Consider the following 20,256-nt stretch of genomic DNA (forward strand, 5'->3'; position numbering starts at 1 on the left):
AATTTTGTCTCCCTGAAATTTTAATCTTGGTTCTAGTCCTACCATCTGGAGCAACAGAGAGCAAGTATATTCCATCTTTTCTGTGGTAACTCTGATGTCTAAAGACAGCTGTCCTGTCCTGCCTTCTCTGAATCTTCTTTTTCCAGGCTAAACATACCCAGTTTTTCCAACTGTTTTTCTTATGACTTGGTTTAACATTTTCATTTGAGACTGAAATGAAGACCTGGACTTGGGTTCAGGATACCTCAAGGACTACCTGAGCCTTTGTATCCCAGTCAAAACACTGAGTTCATCTGGAAGTGCACTGTTAGTTATCCAATCTGTTACAGAGGCCTGACTAGCCTCAACCATAAGTCGGACATTTAGTGCTGCTGGTCCCATGCTGCAGAACACGCTTCCAGCAGAGATTCAGTAGGCATCCTTGCTTTTGACTTGCAGGCAACCCTTGAAGACTTTTTTATGCTGACAGGCCTATGCAGTTCAACATTTTCTTGAGCCAGTCAAGTTTTAATTGTTTTCTGTACTGCTTTTGATGGTTTTAAAAATGTTTTTATATTGCTTTGCACAACCCTGATATTTTCTGAGATGGCAGTATAGAAATACTTCAATAAATAAATGCCTTTGACATGTTATTTCTCAATTCTAAACAAAGTCCCTTGTGTAGATATATTGATTTCCACAGAGCCACTTTTTGTATCTTTTAAAATCTGTGATAACTTATTTTGCTAGAATGGATTGAAAATATACATGGGGGGGGGACCAGCCAGTTGTCCTGTATCCATCTTCTTATTGTGTTAACACAACACACACACACACACACACACACAAATGTCTTGCAATCAGTTATTCCTGGTTCATGGAGATCACAATGCAAAAGCTTTGCACAAGCAGAGGACTCTATTCATGTTATGATTCCACTAACATTGGATGTTCATAGACTCTTTTTAGTGGTCCTGCTAAACGTATGGAGGTCAGGGGTCAGGACAGTGGGTGTCTTCCTGTCCAGTCATTCATAGTACTCAGTTGTCATGTAAATAACAGGACTGAAAATGGTGAGGGAAGAACAAATGATGAATGAAAGGGGTGCACAGGAAATAAGGGGGAAAGGTACTCAGAGCCATTCTATATTTATGGTTTGCTACAAAGATTGGCAACTTACTGTGTGAACTGTGGCTATCACTACCATTGATGAACAAGACTGATGTGGGTTTGGGAGGATAAACATGATGACCCCAGTTCACGCAATGAGTTGCAGAAAATGATACACCCAAGTGTGTGTGAGAGAGAGACTTACTACAAGGATGTTGATCCCTATGGTAAATATTTAATCAATCAATCAATCAATCAATCAATCAAATCAGTTCATTAATTAATTAAATTTCTGTCCTGCCCTTCCTTCCAGAAGGACCCCAGGGCAGCAAACAAAAACACCAAAAGCACTTGAACATCTTGAAAACAAAATAACTTTAAAAACATATTAAAACAAAATGTCTTAAAAACATTTTTAAACAATCTTTAAAAACATTTAAAAAAGCAATTCTACAACAGAAACAGAACAGAATAAGGTCTCTATTTAAAAGGCTTGTTGAAAGATGGAGGTCTTCAATAGGCCCCCAAAAGACAACAATTAGACTTTGCCTGTCTACTATTTGCCTGTCTAATATTTAAGGGGAGGGAATTCCAAAGGGTAAGTGCTACTACACTAAAGGTCCACTTCCTATGTTGTGTAGAAAGGACCTTCTGATAAGATGGTATACAGGAGGCCTTCACCTGCAGAGCACAGTGATCAACTGGGTATATAAGAGGCAAGACGATCTTTCAGGAAGAACAGTTAATAGTGCTTGATGTTCTGTAATTCCTGTCTTCCTGCCAGAGGTGGGTGCACAGAACAACCCTCTCTCCCCTTTGCTGGTGATTCACAGCAGGACTAGGATTAGCTCTTCACATTGGTGTGAATCACTGAATGTGCCTGAGGCAACCTATACTGTCAGACATTGTCACTAAGGGACAACAAAGAGGACAGAAATAAACCATCCCAGCCTGTTCCGTTCCTTCCTCCCCTCCCCACCCTTTGCAGTAACCACAGTCATTGGATTCTCATTCTTCATGTACAAAAGGACTGGATCATAGACATTGTTTGCAGTAGTAACATAATCAGGAGCTTGATTAATGGTGGTGTCGTTTCAATTCACAATGAAACAAAAATATCACTATGGATTTGAAGAACACCAACAACTCTAAAGTGATTGAAAGAACTGGCTCAAAATCTCACTGATTTTAATGATACTTCTGTTTAAGTGTGTTAGGAATCACAGTACTCTCACATAATTTACATTTTAGTTTGCCTTTTTATATGTGTGACTTTCTTTTTTTAAAAATCCATTGTTTGTAATTGCTAAAAATATTGCAAATTTCATTTAGACAGACTATTCTAAATTAGCACTGGGTACAATCCAGCTCTATTCAAATCAATGTGAATTTGTCATTGACTTCAACTGGATGTGGATAACACCTATTATGTGGGGGTTTCACTTGCATCTAGCAAATGTAGAGGATATTGAACTTGTCTTTAGGATCAAAATAGTGGGAGGCATTCCCAATATTTGACAGTTCCAGTTTATTTTTCTCAAATTACTTAAAAACATGGCAGATTACATCATATTTTTGTGGATGTTTATTATTCAGATCTGTGTTTCAAAGAATGTTAGCACTGGTGTCAAAAGGAAAATGAAAACTCATTAAGCAGCTATGGAAGATATTCTTCAGGAAGTCACAATTTACACTTCCATGTTGTGAAGGAACAGTAGCTATAATTTCCACTGTAATGAAGCTGTGTACTTTGCCAGGCTTATATCACAAAAATGCAGCACCATGGTATCAGTAATTCTGGAAACTGTCTAGAAAAGATGGGCAAAGTGCAAGTGCTAGTTGTGTCAGAGTATGATGCCTGACTCAGACCCAAGCCAGGATGACTTGTCTTCATCAGATGAAAACTCCAAAGTCTGAAGACCTTATGGAGCACCCTGACTCCAGCACTATTCCAGGCTAGAGATGTGAAGGCCAGGAAAAAACCCAGAAACATTTTGGGGAAAACCCGTTCCTCTCCCTTTTTTCTGTTTTTTTTTAACCAATTTTTTTGGAAACAAACAAACAAATGAAAGGTTTAGGGGGGAAAGGAAAAATCCTTTGGGGTTTTTTTTAATGGTTTTTTCCCCCCTAGGCCTTCACATCTCTATTCCAGATGCCTCCAGCATCCCAGGGGAAGTGATGCTAGGCCCATCTGTAGCTGAAAACCTGCAGTAGGTGCCTCACCTGAGGAATCAGAGGGGGAGGGTAAACTTCTACCCAGCCCAGAGAATGCTAGTGTGATAAGGTGCAGGTACTCACCTGTCAATAAAATGCACATCACAAGCCTGAGAGGAACCAGTTTCTTCTGGAATAAGGAAGCAGGGAACCTGGAAGGCTGGACTAACCAGCTGCAGTAATGGAGAATTTTGATATATCCACACATATAAACATAGATATTAGAATGTATATGTTTAAGAAATATAAGAAAAATCACAAGGAACTAAGCAAAAGGCCCACAGGCCTATGAGACCCCAAAATCCAGTTTCACAGAGAGGCAAGTGAAATTCAGTCTGAGCCCATGAGATGAAGCAAACAGGCCTGTGTGTGAGATTAACTTTAATTAATGAGTATATTGTTCGGAAGCAAATGAGCATGTAACCCATGATCGATATTTTAAACCGTTTGATCCTGGGAAACTAATTATTAGTGAAGGAAATAGTTGGCAATCATATATATTTTATTCTTGTTCTAGTATTCTGTAGAGCAATGGCTCCGACTAGTGGAAGGCTTTGTAACATAATCAAAGTAGGAATGAGAGAAACTTTAAGTTTTAGCACTCATTTCTAAGATGTCCCGGTGTGTTTAATTTCAATCTTGATAAACAGAATACAAACTTTGTAAGTGGGTTTTCATGGTAAAAAGGTATTCTGGGGTGGTTTGCCTTTTCCATTCCACTGGGGCTGGGAGATAGTGGCTGGCTCAGAATCACCCAGTGTCTTCCTTAACTGTGTGGTCTCCAGTCATAGTCCAGCATTTTAATCATAACCCTTTCTCTATAGCTATGCATTTTCTTTAAGTTAGGAATGGGATTTCTAGCAAATTAATAGAACTGTGGTGCTCATGAACTTCCAGTCACCCTAAGTTAAGCCAAACCCAACCTGGTATCGTTATATTGCTCAAGGAACATGTTTTAATATCTCCAGGTGTACCTGGGTCAGCCTAGCTGATCAGGAACAATGGAATATAGAAAGTATCAGGTATGCATGAAAGCCCACTCACAATAGTAGAATGTAGTGTATGGCAGTAACTGGTTTCAATTAGCGTGGAAGAGCATTAGTCAAGGGGGACAGCAGAACAATGGTGCTATTAGTAAGACAGACAGAATATTGGAATAAGAAGTATATTAAAACAATGACAAATTACCTGTACACGTATTCATGTAACAAGAGAGTAGAATTTCCTAATGTTTTCTGATTGGTTTGGAAATACTGCAGAGAGGAGGAACTGTTATGTGGGAAGGAACTTGTGTGATTGGTAAACTAATGTCACATGCTGCACTTAGTATTGTATAAAAGAGCCATGCAGACTATAATAATAATAATAAATTTAATTTCTGTGTCGCCTATCTGGCCAAAGGCCACTCTAGGCGACGTACAAAACAGTTAAAACACAATGAGATAAAATACAATAATACAATAAAAAACAGTATGAGAATAATACAGCAGTGACAATATTAAAACAGGGTAGGAGGCATTTCAGTCACAGTAATTAACCCTCCCCGGAGATCCCAAAGGCCTGTTGAAAGAGCCAGGTCTTTAAGGCTTTACGGAATACATTTAGGGAAGAGGCGTGCCGGAGATCTTGTGGGAGGGAGTTCCAGAGAGTGGGGGCCGCCACTGAGAATGCCCTCTCTCTTGTACCCGCCAATCTATCTATTTTTGTCGGCGGGATTGAGAGAAGGCCTTGAGTGGCCTCATTGCAGTCCTCACCAGGCACTCTGGGAGGCTGACCCTGCGTATGCTTGTAAAGAATAAAGGGCTACCTTATGGCTTCAAGCCTGTGTCTTCAAATTTCTTCATGGACCCACAGTCCAAGATCCCAAAATTTCCCAAAGCAGCTGGGTCTGGGTGGCGGCTGGGTTATCAGGTCACATAAGCTTCTAGATACAACTTTCTGCCTTGACTGACCCTGACTGGCCCAGTCCTATTCCAAAACAGGGTCTACAACCCTCCTGTCAAACATTAAGTACAAGTTGAAAGGGCAAGATTGCAGCTTAAGATTGACAGACAAATGCTCAAGGAATACCTAATTACTTTGAATGAGTTCAGATCTCCAGGGCCTGATTAACTGCATCCTAGAACAGTGGTTCCCAACCTGGGGGCCGTGACCCCCAAGAGTGCCATGAAGTAATCCGGGCCCCCCCGCAAACAGTAAATAAATGAATTATTGTACCACTCTAGTGGCTGCATAATAAGCCTGCTCTGAAACATGTTTATTCACAAGCAGCAAAACATACTTCCTATGTCTCGAATTACAGTGCATGTTCAGGATCCAAAGTTGATTAACTACACATGAATTTTCAGCGGTGGTTTGGGCGTGTTCCTTCAACAGCAGCATGCAAATCTAGAGAAGTTACAAAAGCAGCATGTGTTATGGCATGAAGGTGTCTCCTCATCAGTCCCACTGAACATGAACTTGTCTAAAATACCTCTATGGATTCTAGATGATGGCTGTTTTCCAACTACCGTATCTTGGCTTTGCTCCTTTCTTTGTGGTGAACCTCAATAATCCAGGAAGTCTCTAACCATAGCTTCCCATTCCATACAAACTGGGAATATATTGTTATTCAAACAAGCTGAGATCTTAAACCACAGCTGCAGTTGGTTTCAGATCCTGGCTTGTTCCAAAACTAGTAACGAAGTATTGATATGATAGTCCAAACCATGCCTATCTCCGACTTGGCAGCTCTTCCAAGGTGCATTGCATCCAGACAAAAGACTATCTGTAATGTGGGGTTATCCAACATGGTGACCTCTAGATCATGAGTGTTGGCCATGCCAGCTGGCACTGATGGGAGTTGTAGTCCAACATCATGTACACTAAGGGACATTGGCTAACTCTGCTGCAAAGTAAGAAGGAAAACTGCTGTTCTTTCATTAGCTCTGCACTTGCTATAAATATACACATCATCATTGGTTTGTCTATGGGCCATTTCACAACTTTCATCTTTCTCTCACTGTGAATGCTTTTTTAAAAATGTTTTTAAAGGTGTTTTGTTTTAATATATTTTAAAGCCAGTTTTTATTAAGTATTCAAGTGTTTTTAGTGCTTTTGTTTGCCGCCCTGGAGTGGTGTGTGTGTGTTTGTGTATATAAAATGCTTTTCTCATTCTGAGAAATGGAATTGACTTTTGCTGACCATCACAAAAGGAGATGGGAAGGAAAAGAAGCATCCATGGCCAGGGGATCTGTTTGCATGTGCAGAAACTAAATTTTTAAATCAAATTTTAACTAAAGCAATAGCATGGGTGGAGAAATGGAGAAAGTTCCGAGTGTTAATAGGAACCATTAACTCATGTAAAGCTTGAACTCAAGCTGAAAGAGTCAAAGGGTATAAAAACACTCACTGTCTGCCGGTTCCAGTGCCCCTCTACCTCTCTCTTCTGAAAACGGGGCACACAACGCTAGTCTAACCACACTCCTTTTAACTGTAAAACCTGGTGGAAGCAGCTTGAGTGCGTTTTTTAAATTAAGCTTCAAAGAGATTGTGCAGCTGATTGGCAGATCAACCTGTTCCCTCTCCAGGTGTGGCTAATGGAAATACTTTGATCTGGCAACTAGTGTGTTTACAGCTAAAGAGAAAAATCAGGACTCAGATGGAAGGCAGAGGAGTCAACATAAATGAAGCAGAACCAGCAGTATTATAGCAGATGGTGTGAGATGCTGCTGGACAGACTTGACTCCTATATCAATGTCATTGAATGCTTGCTGCCATGGGAATGCAGTAAGAAATTCATGAGAACACTTGTTCTTTTGTGGATTTGTCTTCATCTCCCAATGGTTTGTTTGTAAAAGGAACAGAAAGTTTTAAGAACACGATGTCTTTTACTTTGGATCAATTCCAGTTTCTTTAAGACATTGCATCAAAACAGGGCCAAGCTAAAAAATATAATAAATATGCAGTTGCATTTAATGTGTTTGGTTATTTAAAAGAAAAACAACAACTATAGGAGGGGTGGGGCATTCAGGATTGGAAGGAGAGAGAGGTTTAACCTCCGCACCCCCGATCCTGAAAAAAATAATCTTGCAAAGCTATTTGCCCTGGGAGGAAAGACCTCCTGATTAGGTCTTCCTATGGTTGTCGTTTAGTTGCAAGAAGCTAGATACGTTAGATGCAATCACACATTTAATGCATTGTCTACTTTCAAACTACTCCATGGAGTTTAGTGCAGGCAGTTGCTAAGAAATCTCTTTGGAAGTAAGAGCGTCCTCCAGCAGTATTACCTCCTCATTCTGCATGGCCAAAGCCCCAGAGATGTTATGCCTGCCAGCACAGCGGTGCAAACACCACAGATAAGGCAAAATATTAGGTCAATATCCCTGCTTTGTATATATTTGGACTGCCTCTGAATGTGAAGTGACTTGAGTCCAAAGTGGTCGAAGGTGAAGTGGGCTGGTCCTAAGGTTTCAGACCTGCCTTGGAAGATGCATTGTTTGGTCCCAAGTCACAATCTGAGACATTGAAGGAGCACATCAGAAGCTGTTTGAGTAAATTATCTGCCAGATGTTGTCTCACTGCTGCCTGTTCTGTGGGTGGCTAACACCGAACTCCCCAACCTGAAGTAGCCATCTTGTGCCATCTATGCTGTTTGTCCAATCTGTTGAGCATCAGGCATGTGGAATTGCACTGAGTCCCTTTCCCTGATCACCATCCACCTAACTTCACTTGGTGGTAGCACATGGAGGTTTTGAGAGCATGGACAACTGTGGTCAGGCTATCTCCAGTCAGATGTGGTCAGCATGGGTGTACCAGCCAATATATTGTTCATTACAGGGCTTTCTAAAGGACACTGTGATTTAATGATCAGATTGTAATAGGCTGGAATGTTCTGCTCTTCCTATATATAGAGTGCATGCACATTTTATTTATAAATGATATTCTCATAGCCCAAAAATGATAATTTTTCAATGTTGTTCAATTCATATTCAGACTCTAAATCTTTATATATTTCTAATCCTTTTAGCATGACGGATTCAGTCACAAGAGAAGCTGCTGACAGGCACACATTTTCTAATCTTTGTTTCTTCATGGAACAGTATGATCTACTCTTGCTTGAGGCATAAGCTAAAATATTGACTCTGACTGCATGGATGAAGATTTGGAAAGAGTCCCTGAAATCTCTAAGACAGAAAAGCAGAATATATTATGGTGAAAGAAATAAAGCTAACTACATGTAAAAATGAAGACAAGGCAGATTAAATTTTAAAACCCTACCGCAATAAACTTTAAAACCCTACCACAATATGTTAAGAATCAGAAGGTGCATGCAAATTAATTTTATAACATATTAGTACTAAAGTGGTCTAATTGTTTTCTAGTACTGTTTTTTTATAAAGGAAAATATCAGTTTTAAAAACAATGTCCATTTTTTTGGGTCCAAACTGTGCAATAAATGTACTGATCAGATAAAGTCAATGAGCTCCATGAATTATATGCCACAGAATACTTCACTAGAAAAACTGAAATATAGAAACATGCAAAAAGTCTGTATAAGAATTTTAAGGTTTATCGTCACTGATTTATTTTTGGACTTTAAGTATAAACTAAAGAAGAAGTGGGAATCAAAGATGTTGAAACAAAGGGTAAAAACATAATGGCAACCTAAGTTTCATTAAAAATACTAGAAAATGAAACTAGGCTTACTGCATAATCTCAAGATCTGTCTGCTTGCACGCAGGTTCTAAGGCAAGGGTGGGGAACCTCAGGCCGAGGGACCAAATGTAGCCCTTCAGTCCTCTCTATCTGGCCCTTGGGATTCTCCTCAGGCAAGGTTCTTGTGGGAACAAAGGACCCTCAGGGCAGTACTAATTCATTTTTAAATTTTTAAAATTTATTATTAAGTTTGTATCCTGCCTTTGTCCTAAAGGGAGCCATTAATGTAACAGACAGCTATATACCAACAACCCTAAACTTCAAAGACGACAACTCATGCCCACAAAGCTCATATCAGGACTGAGCTCTTCTAGACCTGAGCAGAATGAGTGCCTCCTTGCAGACCCAACTAGGCTCCACCTCAAAATAAGGAGTGTCTCCTTACAGGGCTTATGTTTGTTCTCATAGCCTTGCACTAATGTGGTGCTTGGTTGTCCCTCAGATGCCTCTTGCAAATGGGGTTGGGTAATCAAGATCTCTGGTTGATAGCTTTGGGGGGGGGTTCAAAGTGCTGGCTCTGTTTCAGTCTAGAGACATCATCCCACCATATCTCCCCCCAGCCTATTCATCTTCAGACTGGGCAGCAGGTTTGGCTGGACTTTGTGGGACTTTCATGGTTGTCTCACCCACATTAATTCCCAGGTCTAATTTCAGGTCCTGGCATGGTTTCTCTGGAGTTTGTGCCCGTCTCACCAAGAAGACTAATGACAATCTGAAATATATATTAGTAGGGTGATAAATCTAGATCATCATATGTAATATCCATCAACCAATTAGCCAGATTATGAGGAAACGAAATTAAAGCCTGATCCATGTATTCTTGATACATCTGTACTATATAAAGTTCTAAAGAACCAGTAGCCCAATCTCTGAATACCTCAACTGCTACAGGGTTTTAGAATGGCACTTTTCAATGGTGAAGGAAGTAAAGCTGAGTGGATTCACCACATTTGCCTAGTGCCAAATGTTTGCTCAATTCAAGTACTAACAACATGAAAAACATTATCATACTCCTCCAAACATTATGACAACTGTGGTGTTTTCTACATTAAAACTATCTCTGTGTAGAAAAGTTGCAATGTATGGTATGGGAAGTATGGGAAGGTATGGTATGGGCCTCATACAAAATCGATGTACACATTTTAAGACTGGAGATGATAATTTCTTCAGATATACCCTTTGATGGCTTCTTGCCCTTCCCTGTGTTTTTATCTTAAGGCTACCACCCTGAATGACCCTCCGGGGCGCAGGGTGGTAAGTGGCGGTAATGCAGCCGAAGCTCTGCTCACAGCCGGAATTCAATTCCAACGGAAGGAGGAAGTCGAATCTCCGGTAAAAGGGGTCGAGGTCCACTCAGCCTTCCATCCATCCGTGGTCGGTAAAATGCATACCCAGCATATGCTGGGGGGTAAAGAAAGGCTGGGGACAGAACTGGCAATCCCACCCCATATATATATGGTCTGCCTAATAAACGTCGCAAGACGTCACCCTAAGAGTCGGAAACAACTCACACTATAAGTGCAGGGACACCTTTACTTTTTTTTTACCACCCTGAATGAACCAGCTATAGTGGTGTGTGCATGAAAACAAGCTTCACTGGAAACTGCACGTGCAAATAAATATTATGTGAGTAGTTCCCCAACTTCTAGAGCTCCACACAGGGTCCCATCGCTGCAAGGCATTATTTATTATTTATTTATTTATTTTATTCAATTTTTATACTGCCCAAAGCCAGAGGCTCTCAGGGCGGTGTACAGCATAAAGTAAATACAATACAAAAATACAATAAAATGACAATAAAAACACTAAAAACATACATTTTAAGCATTTAACAGCCTGGTATATATTAACAACAGTAAAATATGTTAAAATGCCTGGGAGAATAAAAAGGGTTTAACCTGGCGCTGAAAAGATAGAAGTGTAGGCGCCAGGCGCACCTCGTCGGGAAGGCTATTCCATAGTTCGGGGGCCACAACTGAAAAGGCCCTAGATCTTGTTACAACCCTCTGAGCCTCTCTGTGAGTCAGAGCTTGGAGGAGGGCCTTTGATGTTGACAGTAGTGAACGGGTAGGTTCATATCGAGAGAGGCGTTCTGCTAGGTATTGTGGTCCCGCACCGTGTAAGGCTTTATAAGTCAAAACTAGCACTTTGAATTTAGCCCGGAAACAGATAGGTAGCCACTGTAAACGCGCCAGAACAGGTGTTATATGTGCAGACCGTCTGGTCCTCGTCAACAGTCTGGCTGCTGCGTTTTGCACTAGCTGTAGTTTCCGGACTGTTTTCAAAGGCAGCCCCACGTAGAGCGCATTGCAGTAGTCCAATCTAGAGGTTACCAGAGCATGCACAACTGAGGCGAGGTCGTCACTGTCCAGATAGGGACGTAGCTGGGCTACCAACCGAAGGTGATAGAACGCATTCCGTGCCACCGAGGCTACCTGAGCCTCAAGAGACAGGAATGGATCGAAAAGAACCCCCAAGCTACGAACCTGTTCCTTCAAGGGGAGTGTAACCCCATCCAGAACAGGGTGAACATCCACCGTCTGGGCCGAGAAGGCACCCACCAACAGCGTCTCAGTCTTGTCAGGATTGAGCCTCAGTTTATTAGCTTTCATCCAGTCCATTATCGCGGCCAGGCAACGGTTCAGCACATTAACAGCCTCACCCGAGGAAGATGAAAAGGAGAAGTAGAGTTGTGTGTCATCAGCATACTGGTGACAACGCACTCCAAAACTCCTGATGACCGCACCCAGTGGCTTCATGTAGATGTTAAAAAGCATGGGGGACAGAACCGATCCCTGCGGGACTCCACAATGGAGAGTCCAGGGTATCGAGCAGTGTTCCCCAAGCCCTACCTTCTGGAGACGGTCCACCAAGTAGGAGCGGAGCCACTTCCAAGCAGTGCCTCCAACTCCTAAGTCCGCAAGTCGCCCCAGAAGGATACCATGGTCGATGGTATCAAAAGCCGCTGACAGATCCAGGAGAATCAATAGAGTTACACTCCCCCTGTCTCTCTCCCGGAATAGGTCATCATACAGGGCGACCAAGGCCGTTTCAGTGCCAAAACCGAGCCTAAAACCGGATTGAAATGGATCAAGATAATCGGTTTCATCCAAGAGCACCTGGAGCATTGGGGGTGGGTGGGGGAGGGGTTCTCCACAGGGTTCCCAGGAGCCAGGTTTGGCACCTTACCTTCTGTGCTACAATCGCCCACTCAGAACTGATATTTGGCCCAGCTGGTGAAACTTATGGGTATGTAAACTCCATGAGAAAATGGTACGTGAAAAAAGTTTCACCATTCAGTTTGGATTCCTATTACTCTGTTTTGTTCATGAACAGCAGAACAAAACAAACACATTGGGCGTTACGTTATGGAATTCTTGTGTCATGTCTAGTTTGACCCCAATCTCTGTACTTCAAAGGTTCCACCTATACTGCAGTGTCCCTTGCCACCTGACTGAGCGCTCAGCTGGCTACAAGAAATCAATCTCTGTTCATCTAGCTCCCATAAAATCTCAGCCTCAGTGCTTGCTCTTCAGTTTTAGCAGCAATGCGAGTATCCTGCCTGACTAAGCACCTGTTGCACTTCTCCGGCCCCCACAAATGCTGCCTTGAATTATTCTACTTGCTTCTGACTCATCTGAACTTCAGTGGTTGCTTTTTCAGCTTGACCTCTTGCCTGCTTTGCCTGCTTCTGATTGTTTGTTATTTCTCACAGAACTTGGCCCCCTGCCTTTCTTTGTCTGTATTCCTTTCCACAATCCCCCTCAGACTGACAGCTAGGTTTCTTGGCCCAGAAACCTGATCCCCATTGGATCTTGACAATCAGAAGCCAGGCGGATTTTGTCCTGAAGCAGGTTGGTATTGTTGGCTGAAACTAGGGATGGCAGCGTCTCTCAGTTGTGGTTCTCTCAGTTTCTCATTTTTCCAGTCTTAAATTCAGTTTTTCACATTTCTGCAGCAATTTGTGAATTTTTAAAAAAGAAATTCTCATGAAAACTTATCAGCATTTTAGTGCAAATTTCTCTAATAAACACATTTTTGTTTGCAGTTTTGACTAATATATTCATTTTTATGCACACTTTCCCCCACTGTATGCATTGTTTAGTTGGAGAACTGCATCACAAAATTTGGATAAGTGTGAATTTTGAAGGACCGGTGCATTTTGATTGTCAAATTTCTCCCCTAGCTCTAGTTGAAACATTGCAAATTTGTTGTTGGACTAAAAGGGCCTCCCAAACAGATGAATGGCAGTGTCAGAGGGCAACACGCATGACCGTACGAAGCAGCCTTATACTGACTCAGGACTTTGGTTCATTTAGCCCAGTATTGTGTACTCTGGTGGCAGTGGGGCTCCAGGCCTCAGGCAAAGGTTTTTCACATCACCTGCTGTCACGTACTTTCCCTTGGAGATAACAGAAATTTATCCTAGGGCCTAATGTGCTAAGGAATACCCTGCGTGCCATTTGTATTTCCCATTGGCTGATTGGTAGGAACATTGATCAGTTTTATTCATCTAGAAAAATGCCTTTCAAGCTGACAAGCAAAGCATGTCTTCCAACATTGTGCTATTGCTCCTCCAACAACCAACATCAGTGTGCACAGCTGAATTAGGGCCCTTAAGACTTTTGTATACAAAACATGTAGTGTACGAGAGAGCAGTTAACAACATAAGAACATAAGAAGAGCCTGCTGGATCAGGCCAGTGGCCCATCTAGTCCAGCATCCTGTTCTCACAGTGGCCAACCAGGTGCCTGGGGGAAGCCCGCAAGCAGGACCCGAGTGCAAGAACACTCTCCCCTCCTGAGGCTTCCGGCAACTGGTTTTCAGAAGCATGCTGCCTCTGACTAGGGTGGCAGAGCACAGCCATCACGGCTAGTAGCCATTGATAGCCCTGTCCTCCATGAATTTGTCTAATCTTTTAAAGCCACCCAAGCTGGTGGCCATTACTGCATCTTGTGGGAGCAAATTCCATAGTTTAACTATGCGCTGAGTAAAGAAGTACTTCCTTTTGTCTGTCCTGAATCTTCCAACATATAGCTTCTTTGAATGTCCACGAGTTCTAGTATTATGAGAGAGGGAGAAGAACTTTTCTCTATCCACTTTCTCAAGGCCATGCATAATTTTATACACTTCTATCATGTCTCCTCTGACCCGCCTTTTCTCTAAACTAAAAAGCCCCAAATGCTGCAACCTTTCCTCGTAAGGGAGTCGCTCCATCCCCTTGATCATTCTGGTTGCCTCTTCTGAACCTTTTCCAACTCTATAATATCCTTTTTGAGATGAGGCGACCAGAACTGTACACAGTATTCCAAATGCGGCCGCACCATAGATTTATACAACGGCATTATGATATCGGCTGTGTTATTTTCAATACCTTTCCTAATTATCGCTAGCATGGAATTTGCATTTTTCACAGCTGCCGCACACTGGGTCGACATTTTTATTGTGCTGTCCACTACAACCCCCAGGTCTCTCTCCTGGTCGGTCACCGCCAGTTCAGACCCCATGAGCGTATATGTGAAATTAAGATTTTTTGCTCCAATATTCATAATTTTACACTTGTTTATATTGAATTGCATTTGCCATTTTCCCGCCCATTCACTCAGTTTGGAGAGGTCTTTTTGGAGCTCTTCGCAATCCCGTATTGTTTTAACAACCCTGAACAATTTAGTGTCGTCAGTAAACTTGGCCACTTCACTGCTCACTCCTAATTCTAGGTCATTAATGAACAAGTTGAAAAGTACAGGTCCCAATACCGATCCTTGAGGGACTCCACTTTCTACAGCCCTCCATTGGGAGAACTGTCCGTTTATTCCTACTCTCTGCTTTCTGCTTCTCAACCAATTCCTTATCCACAAGAGGACCTCTCCTCTTATTCCATGACTGCTAAGCTTCCTCAGAAGTCTTTGGTGAGGTACCTTGTCAAACGCTTTTTGAAAGTCTAAGTACACTATGTCCACTGGATCACCTCTATCTATATGCTTGTTGACACTCTCAAAGAATTGTAATAGGTTACTGAGACAGGACTTTCCCTTGCAGAAGCCATGCTGGCTCTGCTTCAGCAAGGCTTGTTCTTCTATGTGCTTAGTTAATCTAGCTTTAATAATACTTTCTACCAGTTTTCCAGGGACAGAAGTTAAGCTAACTGGCCTGTAATTTCCGGGATCCCCTCTGGATCCCTTTTTGAATATTGGCGTTACATTTGCCACTTTCCAGTCCTCAGGCACGGAGGAGGACCCGAGGGACAAGTTACATATTTTAGTTAGCAGATCAGCAATTTCACATTTGAGTTCTTTGAGAACTCTCGGGTGGATGCCATCCGGGCCCGGTGATTTGTCAGTTTTTATATTGTCCATTAAGCCTAGAACTTCCTCTCTCGTTACCACTATTTGTCTCAGTTCCTCAGAATCCCTTCCTGCAAATGTTAGTTCAGGTTCAGGGATCTGCCCTATATCTTCCACTGTGAAGACAGATGCAAAGAATTCATTTAGCTTCTCTGCAATCTCCTTATCGTTCTTTAGTACACCTTTGACTCCCTTATCATCCAAGGGTCCAATTGTCTCCCTAGATGGTCTCCTGCTTTGAATGTATTTATAGAATTTTTTGTTGTTGGTTTTTATGTTCTTAGCAATGTGCTCCTCAAATTCTTTTCTAGCATCCCTTATTGTCTTCTTGCATTTCTTTTGCCAGAGTTTGTGTTCCTTTTTATTTTCTTCATTCGGACAAGTCTTCCATTTTCTGAAGGAAGACTTTTTGCCTCTAAGAGCTTCCTTGACTTTGCTCGTTAACCATGCTGGCATCTTCTTGGCCCTGGCGGTACCTTTTCTGATCTGCGGTATGCACTCCAGTTGAGCTTCTAATATAGTGTTTTTAAACAACTTCCAAGCATTTTTGAGTGATGTGACCCTCTGGACTTTGTTTTTCAGCTTTCTTTTTACCAATCCCCTCATTTTTGTGAAGTTTCCTCTTTTGAAGTCAAATGTGACCGTGTTGGATTTTCTTGGCAATTGGCCAGTTACATGTATGTTTAATTTAATAGCACTGTGGTCACTGCTCCCAATTGGTTCAACACTTACATCTCGCACCAGGTCCCGGTCCCCACTGAGGATTAAGTCCAGGGTTGCTGTCCCTCTGGTCGGTTCCATGACCAACTGGTCTAGGGAATAGTCATTTAGAATAACTAGAAACTTTGCTTCTTTGTCATGACTGGAACACATATGCAGCCAGTCTATGTCCGGGTAGTTGAAGTCACCCATTACTACCACATTTCATAGTTTGGATGCTTCCTCAATTTCACATCTCATCTCCAGGTCTCCCTGAGCATTTTGATCAGGGGGATGATAGATCGTTCCCAGTATTAAGTCCCTCCTGGGGCATGGTATCACCACCCACAACGATTCTGTGGAGGAGTCCACCTCTTTTGGGGTTTCGAGCTTGCTGGATTCAATGCCTTCTTTCACGTATAGAGCAACTCCGCCACCAATACGTCCTTCCCTGTCCTTCCGATATAGTTTATATCCAGAGATAACCGTATCCCACTGGTTTTCTCCATTCCACCAGGTCTCCGTTATGCTCACTATATCAATGCTCTTCTCTAAGACCAAGCACTCCAGTTCTCCCATCTTGGTTCGGAGGCTCCTAGCATTAGTGTACAGGCACTTGTAAGCAGTGTCTCTCTTCAAGTGTCTTTGGCACTTGTGGTTTGGCCTGTGGTAATTTTGCTCTTCTGAATTTATATCCTGTGCACCTGCTCTCACAATGCCTACTTCTAGGCCTACCCCTTTTAAAATTTCATCATTTCTTTGGTTTTTATCCCAGGGGGGAGGTTTATTCCGAACCGGACCTTCCTCAGCTCCTGTCGGGTTTCCCCCCTCAGTCAGTTTAAAAGCTGCTCTGCTACCTTTCTAATTTTAAGTGCCAGCAGTCTGGTTCCATTCTGGTTCAAGTGGAGCCCATCCCTTTTGTACAGGCCCGGCTTGTCCCAAACTGTTCCCCAGTGCCTAACAAATCCGAACCCTTCCACCCGACACCATCGTCTCATCCACGCATTGAGACTGCAAAGCTGGGCCTGTCTGGCTGGTTCTGCGCGTGGAACCGGTAGCATTTCAGAGAAAGCCACCTTGGAGGTCCTGGCTTTTAGCATCCTACCTTGCAACCTAAATTTTGCTTCCAGGACCTCACGGCTGCATTTCCCCATGTCGTTGGTGCCAACGTGCACCACAACCACTGACTCCTCCCCAGCACTGTCTACCAAACTATCTAAACGACGGGTGATATCCGCAACCTTCGCACCATGCAGGCAAAACACCTTGCGGTCTACACGCCCATCACACACCCCACTGTCTATGTTCCTAATGATCGAATCACCCACTACAAGGATCCCTCCACCCCCTGGAGATATATCCTCGGCACGAGAGGATAGCTGCTCATCCCCCAAGGAATGGGTCCCTTCTAAGGGATTGTTTCCCTCTTCCTCAGCTGGATGCTCTCCTTCCCTGAGACCATCGTTCTCCACGATAGCAGGAGAGCTATCATCGTTGGAGTGGGACACAGCTATAACATCCCTGAAGCACTCCTCCACACACCTCTCTGCCTCTCTCTGCTTTTCCAGGTCCGCTACCTTGGCCTCAAGGAAATGAGCTTCGTCAGCTGGGGCCTTGACGCTTCGTCAGCTGGGGCCTTGACGCTTCGTCAGCTGGGGCCTTGACGCTTCGTCAGCTGGGGCCTTGACGCTTCGTCAGCTGGGGCCTTGACGCTTCGTCAGCTGGGGCCTTGACGCTTCGTCAGCTGGGGCCTTGACGCTTCGTCAGCTGGGGCCTTGACGCTTCGTCAGCTGGGGCCTTGACGCTTCGTCAGCTGGGGCCTTGACGCTTCGTCAGCTGGGGCTCCCTCTAGCTCGTGGAGCAGGCTCCCTCGCTAGGGTGCTCTGACTTTATATGTGTGGCTGCTTCCTCCCAGCTACTGCTGCCAGCCAATGATGTGTTACTTGAGGCTGATGGCTCAACTATCAGCTGGGGCTTAACTCTTTAGGATTATCTCAGGCTTCCTTCCTTTGAAGGCAGGAAGGCAGGCTTCCTTCCTGAGCGAGGGGCAGGGCTGTTTAAGCTTTTGGCTGCTTTTAATCTAAGCAAGGGGCTGCGACTTCCAGGCAAGTCTTTTTTGTTTGTTGTTTTCCCACCTAGAACAGCCTGACCTTTCTTTAACCTAGGGAAACAGAGCTTGTGGTTGTGTTTCAGGAAGGCTACAGCTACCCTTTTTAGCAAGGACTGAGCTGACTCTCTCCCTGTATGTATCGGTAGAGTTTCCTTTTTCCCCTTCTCTCCGACTGGAATTTAACCTGGTTTACAGTATCCCCTGAAGCTTTCCTGCTAGGGTGGTGTTGAAAACTAGCTTTCTATAGGCTTCCTTCTCCTAGGATCTGTCTCCTAAGATATAGGTTCTTTCAGGATTTGGCTCCTAGCTCAGGGTGACCTTGGGCTGCCCTTATTACTTATTGCTCTGAGCTGTTTTACTTCAATTAAATAATGGAATAAATGGGAGCAACTTACCCTCTTTTCGCTCTGCTGCTTAACTCGCCTTGACGCTTTGTCAGCTGGGGCCTTGACGCTTCGTCAGCTGGGGCTCCCTCTAGCTCGTGGAGCAGGCTTGTATGGAACAAGTTGCCTCACCCTTGCTTAAACAATATATCACCTCTTTTAAGATTCCTACAAAGACCTTTAGATTGCACTCTGCATTATAATAGAACAGCAACAAATGCTGTAAACTGCTGGGAAGAGATGTTTAAAGGTTTAGCATGGAAAGAAATTGTAACAGTTATCAATGTAGCTTCATTAAGCTATGCATGGATTCTTCCTGAAGTCCTTGGTGTTGTCATGGAGACCACAACCAGAAGAGCTAAGGAATACCCTGTGTGCCATTTGTGTTCCACACTGTTAGGAAGAAACATTGGTCAATTTGACTCATCTAGAAAAATGCCTTTCAAACAGACAAGTTTAGTTCACCACAAATTAATTTAATGTTCTTATGTTAATAGCTAGGATATGTGAGATTTTGAAATGTAATAACAATTTACAAACCCACATCTGGAATTGACATGGTATGGAAGAATAGGCATAAAAGCAATGAATGTACTGCCTAAAATACGATTGTTGTTTATTAATATTCACCAATAGGAAAAAACCCTTGTGGTTTAAGAATGTACCTACAGCCAACAGATTCTGTATTTCTATCAAACTTAAAGAAGCCAGGAAATTGGGCAGCTACAGTGAATGCACCAGGAGAGCAGGAAACCTGACCTCCTTTCTGAGATATTGTACTGCCCTACAAATTTGTAAAAATGCAAACACAATTTGGGTTGGTCTTTCACAGTCCAATCCACTTCCTGGGTAGCTTGGAAGAATTTGGTAACATGTGCCTCTGAGTGGCAGAACCTGCAATCAGGACTGCATCTCCAAAGATGGAAATCAGACATTTATCCCACTTTAAATAGTTACGGCTTCCATCAAAGTATACTGGGAAGTGTAGTTTGTGAAGGGTACTGAGAGTTGTTAGGAAAATAGGGTTGCCAGATCAGAAGCATCCCAAAACCTGAGATTTTAGGGGCAGGTCCGAGTAATGTCACGGGGCCGGCCTGAGTGATGTCATTAAGCATGATACATTAAGCATCAATCACAGTTGCTTGGAGCATAATTAAAAAAATATCTGATTGGAAATTAAGCTAGAAATCTTAGCTAAAAGATGGAGCCTGGGTAGGGAACATTTAATCTAGCCTATTTGCTTTCAGCAAGAAGGGTTTAAGTGCCTTCAGGCCAGGCCAGTCACCAGAAGGCCACTGTAGGAAGAAAGAAGCCTAGTGTTGTGGAGATGTTAGATGGGAGCATTCGGGAGTAAAGATGGATGCCCCTGAAGGCTGCAATTCTAAACACACGTACTAAGGGACTAAGCCCCCATAGAACTCAACAGGACTTACTTCTGAGTAGATATAGTTTGGATTGTGCTGTTGGTAAAGCTTGACTAGGGATCCTCTGCAAAGACATCCATATCCAAGCAGGGTTGGCAACCCTCTGCCTGGAATGCCCTGCTCTTACATTTTAATGTGGTTGCTCCAAACGTCTTTACAGATTTGACCCTTCACTTCAGAAAGAGGTCTGAGAAATGAGTAAGAGTAAGAAGATTCTCTACCCTTTCTGGGCCAGGAGCAGAAGCTCTAGGCCAGGTGGAACGCAGTGGCATCTCATAGAGGACACCCTCCCCTTT

The sequence above is a fragment of the Rhineura floridana genome, chromosome 5 (assembly GCF_030035675.1).
Source record: "Rhineura floridana isolate rRhiFlo1 chromosome 5, rRhiFlo1.hap2, whole genome shotgun sequence".
NCBI classification, from domain to species: Eukaryota; Metazoa; Chordata; class Lepidosauria; order Squamata; family Rhineuridae; genus Rhineura; species Rhineura floridana.